Consider the following 24,285-nt stretch of genomic DNA (forward strand, 5'->3'; position numbering starts at 1 on the left):
TTGCGGCGATTTCCTGTATCGCTGGCGCTGCTTATACGGACGGCGTCCGGACTTTGATGCTGCCAACCTTTTGGCAGCGGGTTCGGTTGGCATTACTGCCTAGGATATAACAGTAATCAACCAAATATTAACACTCATACAGTAGAGATGGTAAATTTTCTTCTTAGAACTATTACTGAGTGGTTTTCTCTGGATAGTCTCACTCTCAATTCAGTTCTGCACATCTAGAGGTCCTACACCAATGTTTAACGTAGCACATGGTAAGGAAATGATAACTGTGGTGAAATATTCAAAATTTTTGTTGTCCATATGGATGAGAATGTAAGTGGAAAAACCACAATTAGCATTTCCTAAATCAACTTAGTCGAGCCACATTTGCACTTTATATCATTGCAAATCCTGGGGAGAAACAAATAAGTAAATTGACATATTTTACGTATTTTCATTCAAAAACATTATATGGAATAATGTTCTGGGATAAATCATCTTAAGAAAGAAAGACTTAATTGCTCAGAAACGTTCTGTAAGGATGCTATGTGGTGCTCACTCTCTATCATTTTCTAAATATTTGTTGAAGCAATAGGGCATTTTGACTGCTACTTTATAGTATTTCTTTCCAAATGAAGTTTGTTGTAAATAATCCACTGCTTTTCAACGTATATAATGATGCTGATATTAACAATACCAGAAGCAAAAATGATCTTCATTACTCCACATTAAGGTTGTCTTTAGCACAAAATGGAGTAACAATGCTGCAACCATATTTTCGATCACTTACCCATTGATACAAAATGTTTGGCGCACAGTAATGTTAAATTTTAGAACAAACTGAAAAATTGTGTGCTTGATATCTCCTTCTACTCTGTAGAAGAATTTCTGCATTATTAACATGTAAGAGGTTGTGTATAGGAATTACAAATTCTTAAAATTTAAAATAAATAAAGGAGTCATGGAAATTGTTAGAATGAAGCTATATTTACAAATTATGTGTAACCTAACAAAAATTATGTGTAACATGAATGTAAAATGACTCGTTCTACACCATTATGATTAATTGCGCTCCACAGAAGAAATACTGCTTTTGCAACCAGCGAAACCTGGTAGGTAGAAATTGCTAACTCATAAAATTTAAAACAAATAAAGATCATGTCAACGGTTAGCATGCAGCTACATTTACTGATGACGTGTAATGTGAATGTAAAATGAATCGCTCCACGTCATTATGATTAATTGTGCAAATGATTCATGGAACATGACACTAACTACCTATGGCCTAGCGCGTTCTCAGAAAGAGAACAGGTGTCATCTGTTTCAGCGAGGGAATTTGGGATGCATGAAAAGTCTGGCTGTAAAGTGGGGTAATCGATTTTAAGACAGCGGTGGGTGAGCCGAAAATCTAGGAGAATCCTTATTATTATTTTAGGATATCCATCCATTCTGTGATATCGTGAGGAAGATCATTCATTCGTTAAATCCCTTTCATTTTCTTCTTCCTCTATTTCTTTAGTGGTTGTTAAGTTCATGGCGCTGCCCACCAGTGATGAGAAACTGACTGTCGACTACTTGCCAATTATTTTTGTCTATTGCTGCGGTCATATGACGTTGCTTTCGCTACAGTTCTCACTTGTACTGAGGGAAGAATGCTGTAATGTCATCTGCTTGTCAATTGTGTAAGTTTTGTTCTATGGACAGTAGACTATGTTGTGCTTCTGAGTCTGAGGTAAGAAAACATCTTGGTAGTTGCCTGAACATATATGGAAATCCACTGGCTGATGTACTAGATTAAGCAGTCTTATGACGCACGCTCTGAATCACCGTGCCGCCTCAGAAACCATTGAGCTGAGCGATAAGTAGGTCTGCGAGTATATCATTTTGCCTTTAATCGTGGAATCTGTATTTCGTTTGTTCTTGTGAGTACGTATTTGTTTCCCAGGAATTTGACAAAACATTTCAGTCTAATGTGAGTTGAAAATTGTATCAACTGGTCGGCAACTCAACTCATTATACTATCGAATAAATTTCAAGTGTTGTTCATAATATTCGTTTCAAGTGGATACCACTCAGACTCATTGTTCCCTTTTTTTGTTTTCCTTCTTTGGCTGACAGCTTACTTCTCAGAAAGACAGATCATAATAAGATTAATGTATATCGTTTCGTCCTCTTTTCCACTTTTTGGGAATAATATTTTACGTGTAATTTTCCTATCATGTAATTCCGTGTTAAGCAATTCAAAAAGTTATTTTATTGAGAAACACAGCTCGATCTACATGGATATAAAAGACGTGGAAAGGGTATTAATTTTTTAATGTTAATATCAACATATACTTTGTGATCAAAAGTATCCGGACATCTGTCTGAAAATGACTTACAAGTTCGTGGCGCCCTCCATCGGTAATACTGGCATACAATCTGGTGTTGGCCCACACGTAGCCTTCATGGCAGTTTCCTCTCTCCCAGGCATACGTTCAGTCAGGTGCTGTTAGGTTTCTTGGGGAATGGCAGGCCACTCTTTACGGAGTGCTGCACTGAGGAGAGGTACCGAAGTCAGTCGCTGTGGCCTAGCATGAAGTCGGCGCTCCAAAACATTCCAAAGGTTTCAGGTCAGGACCCTATGCAGGCCAGTCGATTACAGGGATGTTATTCTCGTTTAACCACTCCGCCACAGGCCGCCCATTATGAAAGATGCAATCGCCAACCCCCAATTGATCTTCAACACTGGGAAGTAAGAACGTGCTTAAAACATCAATGTAGGCCTATACTGTGATAGTGCCACGAAAAACAACAAGGGGTGCGAGCCCCCTCAATGAAAAACCAATCGAGGCATCGTTTGGCATTTACCGCCGTGGTATGTGGCTTACGAGCAGCCGCTCGACCATGGAATCCAAGTTTTCTCACCTCCCACCTAACTATCGTAGTACTTGCAGTGGATCCTGATCCAGATCAGTCAACAGACGAGGTCGGCCTGTACGCTTTTGTGCTGTACGTGTTCCTTCACGTTTCCACTGCACTATGACATCGGTAACAGTAGACCTAGGGATGTTTAGGAGTGTGGAAATCTCGCATACAGACGTATGATACAAGTGACACCCAATCACCTAACCACGTTCGAAGTCCGTGAGTTGTGCGGAGCGCCCCATTGTGCTCTTTCACTATGACTACTGAGGTCGCTGATATGGAGTACCTGGCAGTAGGTGGCAGTAGAATGCACCTAATATGGAAAACTTATGTTTTTGGGGTGTCCGGATACTTTTGATCACATAGTGTATACTGATTGAGATTATTCACCGTACAATACACAATATGGTGATCCAGTGAACGAGAGAAGAAAGTATTCCCGGTTACAGTATTTTCACAAATTAATAGGTGTTCAAGCGCACCGTCTCAAAGTAACTAGTAAATTAAGGAACATAGAAAAGCAGAATGGTAAATCGTTTTCCAAAAATTTCTATAAATATCGCGTTATATACACAGCCTGAGAAAAAAGTGAACCATCCAGACGAAGCAGTCGGCTGTCAACGTAACTTCATATATGTACTCACCGTCGGCGGGTACGTAAATGATTTGAGAAGCAATTTTCTGTGAATAGTAGAATGACTACAATAGTACTGGTTTAAAAGTGTTGCTCGTGTTCAACGTTGTAACTAGGCCAGACAGGTCACACTGATCACTGTGAACGACACGGAAATGCCACGTACAAGTGGGAGACAACGTTACCAGTACCTGACAGTATTTGAAAAGGCTGTGACTACCACAAGGGAGAACCGCGGTACCGCGCAATAAGTACATCGTAACCTTTTCACATCCTTTCCCACCATCCGCGAACAAGTAATGGACTCCCTGCTACATTCTGTGTCATACCTTACCACTGGTTGGATCCTAGCACCACCCAGACTAGGGAATCACAGTCCCATGTATAGATTGCCGTTAATACCACAATACAGATGGCTGCTTTTGGTGTTGTGATGTGACTGGGGAGCATGGATTTCTGATGACTCGCACAGCATTGTGTTCAGCAATGAAATACGGTTCTGTACTATCCCTCAGGTGACATTCGTCAGTGAGTATGACGTCGACCTGGGGAGATATCTCATTCTTCCAGTATTTTGGAGAAGGACAGTTTCTCCTGACTTTGTGATGAGGGGCTGCCATCAGGTATGACTTCATATCGTGGATGGTAGTCATTAGTGAAACTCTTACGCCACCAAGATACGTCGCAGACTTCCTGTTCGCTCATGCGATAGAATCGTAGTGTCATGTTGTAAGAGGTGAACTTCGGTGTGCACTTGGCACAAGTTTTTATCGATAGTCTTCGTGATGCTGAGGTACTTCCGTTGGCAGAAAGACCCCTACATCAGTCGACATCATAATTTGTTTGGGATCAGCACGGAGGTCACCTCCACACCTGTGCAAAAGTGCCAGATATCAAGGACTAGAAACAGCGGTTGTGGTTCAGCTTGCCTCAGTAGAAGATACAACAGCTTAATGACATCCTTCTCAACCAAATCAGCGCATGCTTCCAGGCCAGAAGGGGTGCTTGCCAACTTCATACTGATAAGTGGGCTCATACTGCTAAGCTTTTTGTAAATATGAACTGATTTGTAATGCTATTTTGTCTAAAACTGACATGGTGAGACCGTGGCTGTGTACAATTAATGTAGGTTAATTCTTACAGAGAAGAAAACAGCAACAAGCCACATAGTAACCTACACTGATTTGTAATGACTGTAACAACATGAAGTTCCATGATGATCCAATCGTTTTCTTCATCCATTCTGATCTTTTGTCAGGATATATATATATATATATATATATATATATATATATATATATATATATATATATATACATATATAAACTGAAGAGCCAAAGAAATTGCTACACCTGCCTAATATCACGTAGGCCCCCCGTGAGCACGCGGATGTGCCGCAACACGACGTGGCATGGGCTCCACTAATGTCTGAAGTAGTTCTGCAGGGAACTGACACCATGAATCCTGCAGGGCTGTCCATAGATCCGTTGATGAGCATCACAGATATGCTCAACAATGTCTGGGGAGCTCGGTGGCCAGCGGAAGTGTTTAAACTCAGAAGAGTGTTCTTGGAACCACTCTGCAGCAATTCTGGACGTGTGGGGTGTCACATTGTCCTGCTGGTATTGTCCAAGTCCGTCGGAATGCGCATTGGAGATGATGCAGATGATCTAACAGGATGCTTACGTACGTGTCACCTGTCAGAGTCGTATCTAGACGTATCAGGGATCCCATATCACTCCATCTGCACATGCCTCACACTATTACAGAGCCCCCACCAGCTTCAAAAATCACCTGTTGACATGCAGGGTCCATGGATTCATGAGATGGTCGCCATACTCGTACACGTCCATCCGCCTGATGCAATCTGAAACGAGACTCGTCCGACCAGGCAATATGTTTCCTGTCAGCAACTGTCCAATGTCGGTGTTGACGGGGCCAGGTAAAGCGTAAAACTTCGTGTCGTGAAGTCAACAAGGGTACACGACGGGGCCATCGGCTCCTGAAGCCCATATCGACGATGTTTCGTTGAATGGTTCGCACGTTGACCCTTGTTGGTGGCCCAGAATTGAGATCTGCAGCAATCTACGAAAGAGATTCTCTTCAGTGACCGTTGGTCCCGTTCTTGCAGGATCTTTTTCCCGTCGCAGCGATGTCGGGAATTTGATGTTTTACTGGATTCCTGAGATTCACGGTGCACTCGTGAAATGGTCGTGCGGGAAAATCCCCACTTCACTGCTACCTCGGAGATGTTATGTTCCATCACTCGTGCGCCGACTATAACACCACGTTCAAACTCACTTAAATCTTGATAACCTGCCAATGTAGCAGCAGTAACCGATCTAACAACTGCACCAGACACTTGTCCTATACAGACGTTGCCGACAGCAGCGCCGTATTCTGCCCGTTTACGTACCTCTGTATTTGAATAAGCATGCCTACACCAGTTTCTTTGGCGGATCAGTGTGTATTGTGTGTGTAAAATAAACGGTATGGTATGTGTGTGAAATCTTATGGGACTTAACTGCTAATGTCATCAGTCTCTAAGCTTGCACACTACTTAACCTAAATTATCCTAAGGGCAAACACACACACCCATGCCCGTGGGGAGGACTCGAACCTCCGCCGGGACCAGCCGCACAGTCCATGAAAATAAACGGAAAATAGTAAGCAGGTAGTTAAGTGAAGCAAACACTAACGAATACATTTCAGTGAATCCGTACAAGTGACGCTGAGTGAAAAATTATCAACAATTATTATCCTCAACAGCCTTGGGATGGACGGAGCACTGGGCAACCACAGCAAACATTCGAGTAGACAAGTCTCTCTACGTATGAGCGATGGAATGAGAGTGATTTATGGGAGAAAAGAAAAATGATGATTATGATCATAATCAGGACTTTGACGAGAACGATAGTAAAGATTTTTAAGTGTGCTCTAGTATAAATCTGCTGTTGAATGTCGCTGATCCGGAAAAGAACGTTTATATAATCTTGGTGAAGGTTACCTGTACGCAATTAGCTAGGGACGTTTTACGTATCAGTAAAATGGACATGAATTGAAGAAAAAAATAGTGAGAAAAAGGCCAATCGTTTTGTCTCATCAAACAAAATTAATTTTTTCTGACCCGCGTTTGCTACAGACACCTGGACACTGTTTTTACTTTGTTATTATTCGTATGGGACAGGAATTGCTTACCATCACAAGTTGTTGTTAGGGACGAATCAGAGGGGGCGTATTGGAAGGGTTGGGTTGTTGTAGGAGAGGAGACCAGACAGCGAGGTGATCGGTCTCATCGGATTAGGGAAGGACAGGGAAGAAAGTCGGCCGTGCCCTTTCGAAGGAACCATCCCGGCATTTGCCTAGATCGATTTTAGGGAAATGACGGAAAACGTAAATCAGGATGGCCAGACGTGGGATTGAACCGTGGTCCTCGCTAATGCGAGTCCAGTTTGCTAACCACTGCGCCGCCTCGCTCGGTAGGGGCATATTGGACTAACTCGTCATGTGTATAAGAAAACTAACGTGAAGAGGAGTAATGAGCCACAAAGAAACTTTATCCAACTCTACCACACTAATCCCACACGAACGAGTTCACTTCACTACAAGATTCGACGCCAGAATCTGACTCTGTAACATTATGAAATATGCGCACAAGACATAGTGAGAGAAAGGTTGAAAACATATATACTCCGAAATGAGTAATAGCCGAAAAAATTCATACTTGAACCTAAATACGACGAACACATATATCACCGATGGGGAATACAACACCCCCAATCTTTATTTGCTGATACAACGAAAACTGCACCACCGTACGTTGTAAACACAGGCTACGCACATACTGGATCAGCTGTGAGAACTCACAGCTCGGCTGAAAGATAAGACTATCAACGTGACTGACATGGCATGTTAACCCAATTTTACGAGCCCTGATTTCGCGCTCTGATTTGATAAATTCCTGACATGTCAACAGAACTAATTGAAAACGGAAATGTGAAGAATATCGATCTGTCGGCCTCTCACAGCTGATTTCACGAGTACGAAGGACAACACCAATCACCATCAATCGTAGCGGCCACTGTCGTCCTAGAATTTTAGATACTGCTAAGTTTGTTAAACATCATACACTCCTGGAAATTGATATAAGAACACCGTGAATTCATTGTCCCAGGAAGGGGAAACTTTATTGACACATTCCTGGGGTCAGATACATCACATGATCACACTGACAGAACCACAGGTACATAGACACAGGCAACAGAGCATGAACAATGTCGGCACTAGTACAGCGTATATCCACCTTTCGCAGCAATGCAGGCTGCTATTCTCCCATGGAGACGATCGTAGAGATGCTGGATGTAGCCCTGTGGAACGGCTTGCCATGCCATTTCCACCTGGCGCCTCAGTTGGACCAGCGTTCGTGCTGGACGTGCAGACCGCGTGAGACGACGCTTCATCCAGTCCCAAACATGCTCAATGGGGGACAGATCCGGAGATCTTGCTGGCCAGGGTAGTTGACGTACACCTTCTAGAGCACGTTGGGTGGCACAGGATACATGCGGACGTGCATTGTCCTGTTGGAACAGCAAGTTCCCTTGCCGGTCTAGGAATGGTAAAACGATGGGTTCGATGACGGTTTGGATGTACCGTGCACCATTCAGTGTCCCCTCGACGATCACCAGTGGTGTACGGCCAGTGTAGGAGATCGCTTCCCACACCATGATGCCGGGTGTTGGCCCTGTGTGCCTCGGTCGTATGCAGTCCTGATTGTGGCGCTCACCTGCACGGCGCCAAACACGCATACGACCATCATTGGCACCAAGGCAGAAGCGACTCTCATCGCTGAAGACGACACGTCTCCATTCGTCCCTCCATTCACGCCTGTCGCGACACCACTGGAGGCGGGCTGCACGATGTTGGGGCGTGAGCGGAAGACGGCTTAACGGTGTGCGGGACCGTAGCCCAGCTTCATGGAGACGGTTGCGAATGGTCCTCGCCGATACCCCAGGAGCAACAGTGTCCCTAATTTGCTGGTAAGTGGCGGTGCGGTCCCCTACGGCACTGCGTAGGATCCTACGGTCTTGGCGTGCATCCGTGCGTCGCTGCGGTCCGGTCCCAGGTCGACGGGCACGTGCACCTTCCGCCGACCACTGGCGACAACATCGATGTACTGTGGAGACCTCACGCCCCACGTGTTGAGCAATTCGGCGGTACGTCCACCCGGCCTCCCGCATGCCCACTATACGCCCTCGCTCAAAGTCCGTCAACTGCACATACGGTTCACGTCCACGCTGTCGCGGCATGCTACCAGTGTTAAAGACTGCGATGGAGCTCCGTATGCCACGGCAAACTGGCTGACACTGACGGCGGCGGTGCACAAATGCTGCGCAGCTAGCGCCATTCGACGGCCAACACCGCTGTTCCTGGTGTGTCCGCTGTGCCGTGCGTGTGATCATTGCTTGTACAGCCCTCTCGCAGTGTCCGGAGCAAGTATGGTGGGTCTGACACACCGGTGTCAATGTGTTCTTTTTTCCATTTCCAGGAGTGTATGTACTTCCAATCTAAAAACCGATGTAAATTCTTAGTCTGAAATCCGAATTCTAAGCAAAGGAGGAAAACGATTAAACATATTCGTGGAATAGTAACATCTCAAGAATTCCTTACGCCAAAGGTCACCGAAATGTGACCGTGACGTCGCTTGCTCTTTGGTTTGGAACGGATTATATTCATATGAACAATAAATGCAATCTGCATGTATAAGTTAATCTTATCTATGTTAGGTAATTTTAATTATAGTTTTAAACACAAATTCAGTAGTTGCCGACTTATGAGCACCTTCCAAACTAATACGAGGGCAGTTTAAAAATTTCGCGGAATCAACAGATTCAGATGACATCACTATATAGTCCAACGAAGTTCCCCTGCAATAATAGGTAGTTATTTATGAGTAAACACGTGACACGTCAGTATCTGGGTAGAGATTTGTGGGCCCGACTTCTTTCTGTTGTTGCTCCCGCATAGTGATTTGTGAAGATAGTAATAATCGAGACTCGAAAGGTGGTTGAGTACGTAGTTTGTAAAGAAACATATGAAAGCAAAGGAAATCTATACCGATTCTCAGAACATACTGGGGAACTCTTCTTTACATTCAGCTGTTGGCGAGTGAATAATCGACTTTAAATTTGGTAGCGACAGCGTAGACAACGATCCTCCTTGCGATTAGCCCAGATAGTAATCCAAAGGTGCATAAAACGGTCATGGAGGATAGCTGACTCATAGTGTGAGAAATTTCTGAAGTTGTAGGAATGCCCTCAGCATGGGGATATAACACTGTAGTTGTGGAACTGGGTATGACAAAATTATCTGCTAAATGCATGCCCTGACTCTTAATGCGGTATCAGAGACCCATCAAAATGTAAATGCCCAAACAACGTTTTATCCCTTTTCAGATCATCCAAAAAGATTTTGTGCACCTGTTTATGACCAGAAATGAGACTTGGGTTCCAGAGATAACACAACAGTCAAAGCAGTGGAAACATGTTGATCAAGCACCACCCAAGAAAGCAAATGCAATTCAGTCGACCGGAAAGGTCATGGTGTCAGTTGTCTGGGAGGCGAAAGGGTTTCTGCTGCCTGATTATTTTCTCGCTGGTCAAACAATTACGGAAAAAATCTTCTCTACTCTTCTGGAAGAATTACAGCAAAAGATGAGCTTGGAAAGGCCAGTTTTGGCAAGCAAGAAAGCCATCTTTCATCAACACAAGGCACCCCCACAAAGAATGTGTTACTCATGGCAAAAATACATAAACAAAAATCCGGCTTGTCGCCACAGTCGCCTTATTTGCCTTATTTGGCAGCATAACACTTCCATCTCTTCCCGAAACTCAAAATTTTCCTCAGTGGACGGAGATTCCGTTCAAAAGAAAAGTTGACAGACGTTTTTGACGGATATTTTCGAGATGAGATCGAGGTATCGGAACGTCGCTGGACCGAGTGCAATAATACACAAAGAGACTACATTCAAAAATAAAAAATAAAATGCACTCAGGTAAGTTCCTTCTATTCCATTCCAAGAATTTCCAAACTACACTCATAAAAAACAACATTGTCGGTCCGTGATATTCTCCACGACATAGAAATGGCGACTGGATTAGACATAGGTCGTAAGCGTTTGGGAACTGCAGCGGCGCGGTTCTTTCCGTCTCTTTACGACGTACCTGCACCTACCTGTGAACATTGTCTCAGCATATCATCAGTAGGGAAGCCGAGCGAAACCTACTGCACTTCGACGTGAACCAGTCTGCAATTAAAGTCACTAATCTACGTTTCGGGAGAAAATTCTGTCCTTAATTAATACATTCTGAAACTTAGGTGAACAAGTATCCCTGCCAAGCCCGTGCTAGTCTTAAGACAGTCACTCACAATCCCTTTCACTCACGTTAGCAAGTTTATGGTGTTTCATTTCCCGAAAACGTAATAGCTACAAAAATTCTGTTTGCTTTTGATTGATAATGCTCGCCAAATATTAAGTCTGTCGGTACCAAATGCAGTCACAGTCTTTAGCTACCGACCTGCTCAATACGCCACGCGGAGTTTATGTCTTTTCTCGTCACAAAATTCACTTAAAAATTCCAAAATTTCTACACACCCATCAGAATAATTATGTCGTCACTTTACCACACTTTTGATGTATGAAACACTGCTAGATCGGGCAACTTATCGTTTCCATCGGAACTACTACTACACACGTCCGAACTGTTTCATGGCTAGGCTCCCACTCTTCTCTAGAATACTCTGTCTTATTTACCAGCAGAGAAAGGCGCGCGAAGAGTATTGCTTTATCATTGGTCAGTTTACTCAACAGCCAATAGCAAAACAACATTCTCCCGGCCGGCCGAAGTGGCCGTGCGGTTAAAGGCGCTGCAGTCTGGAACCGCCAGACCGCTACGGTCGCAGGTTCGAATCCTGCCTCGGGCATGGATGTTTGTGATGTCCATAGGTTAGTTAGGTTTAACTAGTTCTAAGTTCTAGGGGACTAATGACCTCAGCAGTTGAGTCCCATAGTGCTCAGAACCATTTTTTTGAACATTCTCCCGCGTCAATCCGCGCTTCTCACCAATAACCAACTGCAAAACAGTAAACCTAACGACTGCACTTTTTACTGACGTAATTATCTAATATGATGAAGTTTGGCTTATGCATGAAGTTATTTACTATTGTTATTTATACCTTAATTAACTTTCCCTTTACCATAAACTTACTTTACAAATCTATTCTACAAAAATCTCCTTTGTCCATATCCATACTTCTTCGAAATGTTCCCACACTAAACCCTACTACATAAATCTTTAAACAATTATCTTCATATTAACTTTAAACTACATTCACGCCTCATTCATAATGCTAAAACATATTTATAACATTTTACATACACAAAAAGACATAATAACACTTTATGAAAATACTAGAACAGTTTATGAAAAACATTCTGTTACTTTAGTGCACTCTAGTGGGCACAATCGACACTAAAATCACAGTCCCCCTATCCAATATTGTCCTCTATTGGCTGATGCATAAACTACGAACGCCTCCAGTCTCGCGTCATCATCTGTCATTATCCAGCTCTGAGACACATCTCCCACTTAACCGCCTCCGAGGCAGGATCGGTATACAGCGCTACGCCTCAGAACGATATATAAATAAAAGGATTTATCGTTGTGCGATAATGGGGAAGAGGAATCCTGGTTGATGCCTCTGTGGTGTAAGCGCATGTACTTTTTGGGAGCAATGAATTAGCCGTGTTTACAAACAATAAAGGAATGAAAGACCAGCTTCGCAACTGAACAAAACAGTGGAACTGGTATAGGTAAAAGTATACTTTGTACGCTGGTTGGCACATGTCAGTACAGGCAGTGCTATGAAACAGCTGACCATGTTGTATAATCGAGTGTGAACTGAAAAACATACGGTATCGATTAGATATATATCAAGTTACACAGACACTATATTAATAAATGTGTTTATAAAAACTCTCTTCACATAAAAAGCTACCACCGAAAAGAACATTATTTTCTGTCCATCAAAAATTACTATTCTAGACAGCAATGTCCCTATGGCCTTGCAACTTTTTTAGTACATCCTCAATTATAAACAGATCCGAAGACAGTTACAAACGTTTTAGAACACAGTAGGTAATTTTATATCCAAATCTAAACAGGTGGCTCAAAGACTCCAGAAGGAATTGGATAAGTTTCTTACTGCCCTCTTTTAGAGGTAGTTGAACTAATGAAGTGACAAATCTTACAATTAAAATATTAGCAATTCGAGGAATGGTTACTTATGGCGAAGTGAGCAGTATCCCAAAGATATTAATTTTAACAGATTGCAGAAGTACTTTGCGGGTGCACAGAAAATCATAACAGGATGTGGACACTGATAATTTAGCGCGGACTTCAATGCGAGTTGCTTACAACAGTTCAATAACGACACTTTGTCTCGAAACCTGGCAGAAAATTCAGAGAGATTTTGGTCGTATGTGAAGTATGTTAGCGGCAAGAAATAATCAATACTTCCTCTGCGCGATAGCAATAGAGATACTATAGAAGACAGTGCTGACAAAGCAGAGATACTAAACACAGCCTTCAGAAATGTCTTCACAAAACAAGGCGAAGTAAATATTCCAGAATGCCAATCAAGAGCAGCTGCCAACATGAGGAACTTAGAAGTAAGTATCCTCGGAGTAATGAAGCAACTTAAATCACTTAATAAAAGCAAGTATTCGGGTCGAGAATGTATACCAGTTGGGTTCCTTTCAGAGTATGCTGATGGATTAGCTCCATGCTTAACAATCATATACAACCGTTCTCTCGACAAAAGATCCGTACCCAAAGACTGCAAAGTAGCACAGGTCGCACCAATATTCAAGAAAGGTAGTAGGAATAATCCACTTAATTACAGGCCCATATCATTTACGTCGATATGCAGCAGGATTTTGGAACATATATTGTGGTCGAACATTATGAATTTCCTCGAAGAAAACGGTCTATTGACACACAGTCAACATGGGTTTAGAAAACATCGTTCTTGTGAAACACAACTAGGTCTTTATTCACATGAAGTATTTAATGCTATTGACAAGGGATTTCAGATCGATTCCGTATTTCTGGATTTCCGGAACGCTTTTGACACTGTACCACACAAGCGACTTGTAGTGAAATTATGTTCTTATGGAATATCGTCTTAGTTATGTGACTGGATTTGTGATTTCCTGTAAGAGAGGTCACGGTTCGCAGTAACTGACGGAGAGTCATAGAGTAAAACAGAAGTGATTTCTGACGTTCTCCAAGGTAGTGTTAGAGGCCCATTGCTGTTCCTTATCTATGTAAACGATTTGCGATACAATCTGAGCAGCCGTCTTAGGTTCTTTGGAGATGACGCTGTCGTTTATCGACTATTTAAGTCATCAGAAGATCAAAACAAATTGCAAAACGATTTAGAAAAGTTGTCTGAATGATGCGAAAATTGGTAGTTGACCATAAACAACGAGAGGTGTTAGGTCATCCTCTTGAGTGCCAAAAGGAATTCGTTAAACTTCCATTACATGATGTTGTTGTTGTGGTCTTCAGTCCTGAGACTGGTTTGATGCAGCTCTCCATGGTACTCTATCCTGTGTAAGCTTCTTCATCTCACAGTAACTATTGCAACCTACATCTTTCTGAATCTGCTTAGTGCATTCATCTCTTGGTCTCCCTCTACGATTTTTACCCTCCACGCTCCCCTCCAATACTAAATTGGTGATCCCTTGATGCCTCAAAACATGTCCTACCAACCGATCCCTTCTTCTAGTCAAGTTGTGCCATAAACTTCTCTTCTCCCCAATCCTGTTTAATACCTCCTCATTAGTTATGTGATCTACCCATCTAGTCTTCAGCATTCTTCTGTAGCACCACATTTCAAAAGCTTCTATTCTCTTCTTGTCCAAACTATTTATCGTCCGTGTTTCACTTCCATACATGGCTACACTCCATACAAATACTTTCAGAAACGACTTCCTGACACTTAAATCTATACTCGATGTTAACAAATTTCTCTTCTTCAGAAATGTTTTCCTTGATATTGCCAGTCTACATTTTATATCCTCTCTACTTCGACCTTCAACAGTTATTTTGCTCCCGAAATAGCAAAAGTCTTTTCCTACTTTAAGTGTCTCATTTCCTAATCTAATTCCCTCAGCATCACCCGACTTAATTCGACTACATTCCATTACCATCGTTTTGCTTTTGTTGACGTTCATCTTATATCCTCCTTTCAAGACATTATCCATTCCGTTCAACTGCCCTTCCAAGTCCATTGCTGTCTCTGACAGAATTACAATGTCATCGGCGAACCTCAAAGCTTTTATTTCTTCTCCATGGATTTTAATAACTACTCCGAATTTTTCTTTTGTTTCCTTCACTGCTTGCTCAATATACAGATTGAATAACATCGTGGAGAGGCTACAACCCTGTCTCACTCCCTTCCCAACCACTGCTTCCCTTTCGTGTCCCTCGACTCTTATAACTGCCATCTGGTTTCAGTATAAATTGTAAATAGCCTTTCGCTCTCTGTATTTTACCCCTGGCACCTTCAGAATTTGAAACATTGTCAAAAGCTTTCTCTAAGTCTACAAATGCTACAAATGTAGGTTTGCCTTTCCTTAATCTCTCTTCTAAGATAAGTCTTACGGTCAGTATTGCCTCACGTGTTCCAATATTTCTACGGAATCCAAACTGATCTTCCCCGAGGTCGGCTTCTACTAGTTTTTCCATTCGTCTGCAAAGAATTCGCGTTAGTATTTTGCAGCCGTGACTTATTAAACTGATAGTTCGGTAATTTTCACATCTGTCAACGCCTGCTTTCTTTGTGATTGGAATTATTATATTCTTCTCGAAGTCTGTGGGTATTTCGCCTGTCTCATATATCTTGCTCACCAGATGGTAGAGTTTTGTCAGGACTGGCTCTCCCAAGGCTGTCAGTAGTTCTAATGGAATGTTGTGTACTCCCGGGGCCTTGTTTCGACTCAAGTCTTTCAGTGTTCTGTCAAACTTTTCACGCAGTATCATATCTTCCCTTTCATCTTCATCTACATCCTCTTCCATTTCTATAATATTGTCCTCATGTACATTGCCCTTGTATAGACCCTCTATATACTCCTTCCACCTTTCTGCTTTCCCTTCTTTGCTTAGAACTGGGTTTCCATCTGAGCTCTTGATATTCATACAAGTGGGTCTCTTTTCTCCAAAGGTCTCTCTAATTTTCCTGTATGCTGTAACTATCTTACCCCTGGTGAGATAAGCCTCTACATCCTTACATTTGTCCTCCAGCCATCCCTGCTTAGCCATTTTGCACTTCCTGTCGATCTCATTTTTGAGACGTTCGTATTCCTTTTTGCCAGCTTGATTTACTGCATTTTTATATTTTCTCCTTTCGTCAATTAAACTAGTTCATGAACCACGTATGAGTGGCCGAGTAAGTGGTCCTGACAGTCGGGATACCAGTTACTTTGGAATAAGGTTGGGCGTCTCGGACATATTCCGAGTAGTGGCCACCTTTGTGCTCAGACGGCAAAGTCTACCAAATCCACCGGTTAGTCCCTCAACCGTTAGGGGTAAAACTCAATGGGACCCGGGGCAAGTAAGGCTAGCAACCTGCTTCCCTGATACTATAAATATGATGCTGGCAACAATCAGAGCAAAATGCCTCGAACCTTTGGAGGTGACGGAGTCCCACCTCTAATAGACAAACCAGGTTCTCCTAAGATACGACATCGCAAACGAATGGTAACGAGATGGGGTGCTATTAATATCAATGGGGGCTACTCTGGGAAGAAGGAAGAGCCGGCAGAGGCAGCAAGTAAGATGGGGTTGGACGTTTTAGCTGTTAGTGACATTCGGGTAAGGGGTGAGAAGGAAGAGGAAGTGGGAGAATACAAGGTCTACCTGTCAGGAGTCAAAGCAGGAATAGCACAATGGGGTGTAGGGCTTTTCATCAGGAAAGAAATGGAACCCAGCGTAGTTGCAATAAGGTATGTAAACGAACGACTGATGTGGATAGATTTGACAGTGTCTAGCAAGAAAATTAGGATTGTGTCAGTATATTTGCATTGTGAAGGGACAGATCAAGATAAGATGGGTAGTTTTTATGACGCACTTAGTGATGTAGTTGTTAGAATAAAGGACAAGGACAGTGTTCGCTCATGGGTAATTTTAATTCCAGGATTGGAAATCGAACAGAAGGGTATGAAAAGGTTATGGGTAAATTTGGAGAGGATATGGGGCCAACTGGAGCGGGAAACAACTCTTGGATTTCTGTGCCAGTATGGGCTTAGTAATCACAAACTCCTTTTTTAAACGTAAGAACATTCACCGGTATACTTGGGAAGGCAGGAGAACCAGATCTGTTATTGACTATATAATAACAGATCAGGAATTCAGGAAGGCTGTGAGGGACACACGTGTATTCAGGGGATTCTTTGATGACACTGATCACTATTTAATCTGCATTGAAATTGGTATTGTGAGGCCGAAAGTGCAGGAGGTCAGGTCCATGTGTAGGAGGATAAGAGTGGAGAAACTTCAGGATAAGGAAATCAGACACAAGTACATAACAGTGATCTCAGAAAGGTACCAGTTAGTTGAATGTAGTCAATTGCAGTCACTGGAAAAGGAATGGACAAGGTACAGGGACACAATACTAGAAGTGGCCAAAGAATGTCTTGGAACAGTAGTGTGTAAAGGTAGGATGAAGCAAACAGCTTGGTGGAATGACACAGTCAAGGCAGCCGGTAAAAGGAAAAAGAAGGCATATCAAAAATGGCTACATACTAGAACTCAGGTAGACAGAGAAAGTTATGTTGAAGAAAGAAACAAAGCCAAACAGATAATTACAGCATCCAAGAAGAAATCTTGGGAAGACTTTGGAAACAGGTTGGAGACCTTGGGTCAAGCTGCTGGAAAACTATTCTGGTGTGTAATTAGCAGTCTTCGAAAGGGAGGTAAGAAGGAAACGACAAGTATTTTGGACACGTCAGGAAGACTGCTGGTGAATCCTGTTGATGCCTTGGGCAGAAGAAGGGAATATTTTGAAGAGTTGCTCAATGTAGGTGAAAATACGATCAGTAATGTTTCAGTTTTCGATGTACAATGGGATAGGAATGATGATGGAAATAGGATCAAATTTGAGGAAGTGGAAAAAATGGTCAATAGATTGCAGTGCAATAAAGCAGCTGGGGTGGATGAAATAAAGTCGGAACTCATCAAATACAGTGGAATGTCAGGTCTTAAATGGCTACACAGGATAATTGAAATGGCGTGGGAGTCGGGACAGGTTCCATCAGACTGGACGAAAGCAGTAATCACACCAAACTTTAAACATGGAAACAGAAAAGATTGTAACAACTACAGAGGTATCCCTTTGATCAGCGTTGTGGGTAAAATCTTCTCAAGTATTGTTGAAAGGAAAGTGCGAGTATTAGTTGAGGACAAATTGGATGAAAATCAGTGTGGGTTTAGGCCTCTTAGAGGTTGTCAGGACCAGATCTTTAGCTTAGCAAATAATGGAGAAGTGTTACGACTGGAATAGGGAATTGTATCTATGTTTTATAGATCTAGAAAAGGCATATGACCGGGTTCCTAGGAGGAAGTTATTGTCTGTTCTAAGTGATTATGGAATAGGAGGCAAACCTTTGCAAGCAATTAAAGGTCTTTACATAGATAGTCAGGCAGCAGTTAGAGATGACGGTAAATTGAGTCCATGGTTCAGAGTAGTTTCAGGGGTAAGACAAGGCTACAACCTGTGTCCACTGTTGTTCATATTATTTATGGATCATATGTTGAAAACAATAGACTGGCTGGGTGAGATTAAGATAGGTGAATACAAAATAAGCAGTCTCGCACATGCGGATGACTTAGTTGTGATGGCAGATTCGATTGAAAGTTTTCAAAGTAATATTTCAGAGCTAGATCAGAAATGTAAGGACTATGGTATGAAGATTAGCATCTCCAAAACGAAAGTAATGTCAGTGGGAAAGAGATATAAACGGATTGAGTGCCAAATAGGAGGAACAAAGTTAGAACAGGTGGACGGTTTCAAGTACTTAGGATGCATATTCTCACAGGATGGCAACATAGTGAAGAACTGGAAGCGAGGTGTAGCAAAGCTAATGCAGTGAGCGCTCAGCTACGATCTACTCTGTTCTGCAAGAAGGAAGTCAGTACCAAGTCATCTGTGCACCGTTCAATTTTTGGACCAACTTTGTTGCATGGGAGCGAAAGCTGGGTGGATTCAGGTTACCTTATCAATAAGGTTGAGGCTACGCATATGAAAGTAGCTAGGATGATTGCAGGTACTAGTAGATGGGAACAATGGCAAGAGGGTCTGCACAATGAGGAAATAAAAAAAAAACCTGGGAATGAACTCTATAGATGTAGTAGTCAGGGCGAACAGGCTTAGATGGTGGGGTCATGTTACACGCATGGGAGAAACAAGGTTACCCAAGAGACTCATGGGTTCAGCAGTAGAGGGTAGGCGGAGTCGGGGTAGACCAAGGAGAAGGTACCTGGATTCGGTTAAGAATGATTTTGAAGTAATAGGCTTAACATCAGAAGAGGCACCAATGTTAGCACTGAATAGGGGATCATGGAGAAATTTTATAAGGGGGACTATGCTCCAGACTGAACGCTGAAGGGCATAATCAGTCTTAAATGATGATGATGATGATGTCAATTAAATTCAATATTTCTTCTGTTACCCAAGGATTTCTAGTAGCCCTCGTTTTTTTACCTACTTTATCCTCTGCTGCCTGCACTATTTCATCCCTCAAAGCTACCCACTCTTCTTTTACTGTATTTCTGTCCCCCATTCGTATCAGCTGTTCCCTTATGCTCTCCCTGAAACTCTGTACAACCTGTGGTTCTTTCAGTTTATCCAGGTCCAATCTCCGTAAATTCCCACCTTTTTTCAGTTTCTTCAGTTTTAATCTACAGTTCATAACCAACAGATTGTGATCAGAGTCCACATCTGCCCCTGAAAATGTCGTACAGTTTAAAACCTGGTTCCTCAATCTCTGTCTCACCATTATATAATCTATTAGAAACCTGTCAGTATCTCCAGGCTTCTTCCATGTATACAACCTTCTTTTATGATTCTTGAACCAAGTGTTAGGTATGATTAAGTTGTGTTCTGTGCATAATTCTACCAGACGGCTTCCTCTTTCATTTCTTCCCCCCAATCCATATTCACCTACTACGTTTCCTTCTCTCCCTTTTCCTGCTATCGAATTCCAGTCACCCATGACTAATAAGTTTTCGTCTCCCTTCACTATCTGAATAATTTCTTTTATTTCATCATACATTTCTTCAACTTCTTCGTCATCTGCAGAGCTAGTTGGCAAATAAACTTGTACTACTGTAGTAGGCGTGGGCTTCGTGTCTATCTTGGCCACAATAATGCGTTCACTAAGCTGTTTGTAGTAGCTCACCCGCACTCCTATTTTTTTATTCATTATTGAACCTACTCCTGCATTACCTCTATTTGATTTTGTATTTATAGCCCTGTATTAACTTGAACAAAAGTCTTGTTCCTCCTGCTACCGAACTTCACTAATTCCCAATATATATAACTTTAACCTATCCATTTCCCTTTTTAAATTTTATAACCTACATGCCCGATTAAGGCATCTCGCATTCCACGCTCCGATCCGTAGAACGCCATTTTTCTTTCTCCTGATAACAACGTCCTCTTGAGTAGTCCCCGCCCGGAGATCCGAATGGGGGACTATTTTACCTCCGTAATATTTTACCCAAGAGGACGCCATCATCATTTAACCATTCAGTAAAGCTGCATGCCCTCGGGAAAAATTACGGCTGTAGTTTCCCCTTGCTTTCAGCCGTTCGCAGTACCAGAACAGCAAGGCCGTTTTGATTAGTGTTACAAGGCCAGATCAGTCAATCACCCAGACTGTTGCCCCTGCAACTACTAAAAAGGCTGCTGCCCCTCTTCAGGAACCACACGTTTGTCTGGCTTCTCAAAAGATACCCCTCCGATGTGGTTGCACCTATGGTACGGCTATCTGTATCGCTGGAGCACGGAAGCCTCCCCACCAACGGCAGGGTCCATGGTTCATGGGGGGGAGACTACCTGATAAATCAGTAAAATCTAAAGGCCGTAAATTCTACTATATACCTAGGAATTATAATTACGAACAACATAAATTGGAAGGAACTCATACAATATGTTGTGGGGAAGGCTAACCAAAGAATTCATTTTATTGGAAGGACACTTAGAAAATGTAACATATCTACTAAGGAGACTGCCTACACCACGCTTGTCCGTCCTCTTTTAGAGTACTGCTGCGCGGTGTGGGATCCTTACCGGATAGAACTGACGATGTACATCGAAACAGTTCGAAGAAGGGCAACACGTTTTGTATTATCGCGAAATATGGGAGAGAGTGTCACCGAAATGATACGGGATTTTGGCTGGACATCATTAAAAGAAAGACGTTTCTCGTTGCGGAGTAATCTTCTCACGAAATTCCAATCACCAACTTTCTCCTCCGAATGCGAGAATATTTTGTTGACATATGGGGAGAACCTACATAGGGAGAAACGATCACCACGATAAAATAAGGGAAATCAGAGCTCGTTCGGAAAGATATGGGTGTTCGTTCTTTTCGCTCGCTGTATGAAATTGGAATAACAGGGAATTGAGTAGGTGGTTCGATGAACCCTCTGCCAGGCACTTAAATGTGATTTGCATAGTATCCATGTAGATGTAGAGGTACAAATATGAAAATGGCTTATTGTGTTACTTTTATACTGACTTAAGAGTCGACACTGACTAAGCATCATGTTCTCCAAAGGACATGATCTTTTTATTAGCAGCGAAATCGCTAACACAAATGCTAAAGGACGAATTGCACCAGGTTAGTTCTAATGAATCAGTCTTACACGTAGGGATATCATTCCAGAAGTACACCAAGTAAGAAATATTCGGAAAGAGAATGAAATGTATTTCGTAAAAGCAGAGAGGGCATTTTCATTTTCATACAGAGCCAGACATTCAGAAAAATATGACGCTGCAGAAAGATGTGCCTTGCGAATGGAAGGTTTGGAGGCTTCTCTCAGCACTGAGCCAAGCCAAGACAGACTTGTGGAGAGTCTGCATTGGGATATCAGAAAGAGGAGAGAGCCGATCCAGCAAATAGCACACACACCCAAGGCCACTGCTACACATCGCTCAACGAAGGTGTCCCATCCGCCAATTCAGTAGTATGACCGATATTTCAAGTGAGCATAACGTCATTCTGCCAAACACATACAGTAGATTTATTTATTCGTGTGTCTAGGGCCCCGTAGGGCAGACTGTTCGCCGGGTGCCGGTCTTTCAATGTGACGCCACTGCGGCGATCTGCAGTCGATGAGGATGGTAGGATGATGATGAGGACAGCACAATACCCTGTCCCTGGGAGAAGAAAATTCCCCGACCCAGCCGGGAATCGAACGCAGGCCCAGAGGATTGACAATCCGTCACGCTGACCATTCAGCTACCGTGGTCGGACATACAGTAGATAATAACATGTAACTCATATGCAAGACCTACTCTCAGCCCATTGACACTGCAGAAAGTAATGAGCTGAAAGCCTGAAACGAAAGACTGAGACACAGCAGTAGGGTGAAGATCACTGACAGGCCAAGAAAGCCAGGCCACATTCTATCATCATTCGCCTGATGACTACTACCTTTGAGGCAGCAACCAGCTAGACCTGCTGCACTTAGCCAATGCCGTGCCCCCTTTGCCTGGCAACTGCTACCACCTGCTCACTGGAGCCAAAATGTGTTTGGTGCACTGTCGAACTGTCGCTGTTCTGGGCAGGCATGCTAGCTGCTGCTGCCCCTTGTATCGGTGGGCAGACTCCAGAGTCCAAGGCCTTCCTCTTGTTGAAGGCATGATGTAACTCTGCGCAACCGCCGACTCCCATGCAGAGCCGCTGGGATTTTAATGTGATGCTATCTTGTATATCTGTGACTGAGCACTAGTAAACGCTATTGATGAGCTGTTGAGCGTCACATCTAAATGAGTAACACCCGCCACCAGCTGCGCGAGCTACCTTTTATAGCGCTATTTCAGCTGTGTTGTTGGCCATGACCTCAAAATGGTTCTAATGGCTCTGAGCACAATGGGACTTAACTTCTGACGTCACCAGTCCCCTAAAACTCAGAACTACTGAAACCTAACTAACCTAAGGACATCACACACATCCACGCCCAAGGCAGGATTCCAGACTGTAGCGCCTAGAACCGCTCGGCCGCCCTGGCCGGCGCTATGACCTCACTAACACTATCGGGACTGTAATTTCTTAGACTTTCCCGGCGATTTGATGACATCTCGTGGAAATCGGGTTTTCTGCCGGATATCAGCGTCTTCCTAACACGATATTTCGACGTCATTGCTTGACGTCTTCATCAGGTGTTCCCTGAGACCGGCTGCTTGCTGGACCGGGTCGTATATTTATGCCTGCCCGGTGCCTGGTGTTCTGTTTGCCGTTCCCTAGTCGGTCCGCGCTTGCGAGTCGCGCTATCCTGCCGCTCTAGGTGTTCCCTATTCCGTCAGCGCCCGCTCTGGCCGCCTCCATCTGCGGTGGTGGCCTCCTGGTCACTCGAGTGAGCGATGCAGTGCAAGCAGGACCGTGCTACTCAAGCAAAGGGTGTGGCGGATCGCCGCCAGGCGGGACGGGCTAGGGCGACCGAGTCCGCCCCGTCTGCGGCCCCATCCGGCCCCCCATGTACGACGACGCAGCAAACGACAATGGACCACGAGACGGCATATTCTAGGGAAACAGGCCCTCTTACAGCGGCGCAATTGTACGTCATCCTGCACCGAATGTCACGGGGTACTGGTTACCAGGAACGAGCAGCCGACGAACGAGCTCTCCACTTGTTCCACCAGTACCTCAAGTCACTTGGTTGCGTGGTCAATGAAGAGGAACGACTACCGTCAGGAGCCCTGACAGGTGTGTTGAATACAGACGACACTGTTCTGTCAGCGGCAGCCCCGATGAGTGTTGCGCCACCAGTCCCAGTTCCAGAAGAAACTGGTGCACTGCTGGTTGGCACTCCAGTCTCTTCCAGTGAAGAGGCCACAGATATACCGGAAACTGTACCGCCAGGCGTGACGAGAGAAGACGTCACCGTCCTGCCACGTGACGCCACTATCATGGAGGCCAACCTTGGCGACCTGCTCGAGGCGGAAGCCATGGCAACACCGCAGCCCTCCAGGAAGAGGCCGGCAGCAATAGAGGAGGACGACTACTCCACATTCTCTCAGTCTGTTTGCATGAGGAGCCAGAAGCAGAAGATGGCAGACGACCCTGCCCCCACTGAGGCAGACCAGGCACCAGACGACGGGTTCACTGTCCCAAAGCGGCGGCACACTGCTCGGGCCATACGGCTCCAAACAGTGCAGCCGCTCCTGACGACAAACTCATTCATTGACGTCGACGAGCCAGGGGCCATGGAGGCCACTGAGCCACCCAAGAGGCGGGCACCCACCCCACCACCGATAACTGTCTCATGGACGGACAGTTACAAGTCCTTCCTTGATAAATTTGGGACAAATGGTTCAAATGGCTCTGAGCACTATGGGACTCAACTGCTGTGGTCATAAGTACCCTAGAACTCAGAACTACTTAAACTTAACTAACCTAAGGACATCAC

The sequence above is a fragment of the Schistocerca piceifrons genome, chromosome 2 (genome assembly GCF_021461385.2).
Source record: "Schistocerca piceifrons isolate TAMUIC-IGC-003096 chromosome 2, iqSchPice1.1, whole genome shotgun sequence".
Taxonomy (NCBI): domain Eukaryota; kingdom Metazoa; phylum Arthropoda; class Insecta; order Orthoptera; family Acrididae; genus Schistocerca; species Schistocerca piceifrons.